We start from the raw sequence: 317 nt of genomic DNA on the forward strand, positions 1-317 counted from the left end.
GTGACGAGAAGTCAGGAAACGGTCATGGAGTCCGCAAGGGGCGAGCAGGGCTCGTATCACACCGCTGGCGTTGCTCGCCTTCCTCGTCATCCCATGCGGGAAAAGGAGTGTCAGACTCGTGGTCGACCACCTCTACATCCCCGACGAGGTTAGTCGTCATTGATAGCGTGCGTAAAGCGCGACGCTCGTGCTCATCGAGCCTAGGATGTACACTCCCCGGTGCTGCGGACGCACTGTTCGATATTGCACCGCGTGCGGCAGACGAAGTTGGGCTCTGCCCGTGTTCGCTGTCAGAACCAGCGAGACTTGGTGACTTC

This window comes from Plasmopara halstedii (genome assembly GCF_900000015.1).
Source record: "Plasmopara halstedii genome assembly, contig: Scaffold_525, whole genome shotgun sequence".
Lineage (NCBI taxonomy): Eukaryota > Oomycota > Peronosporomycetes > Peronosporales > Peronosporaceae > Plasmopara > Plasmopara halstedii.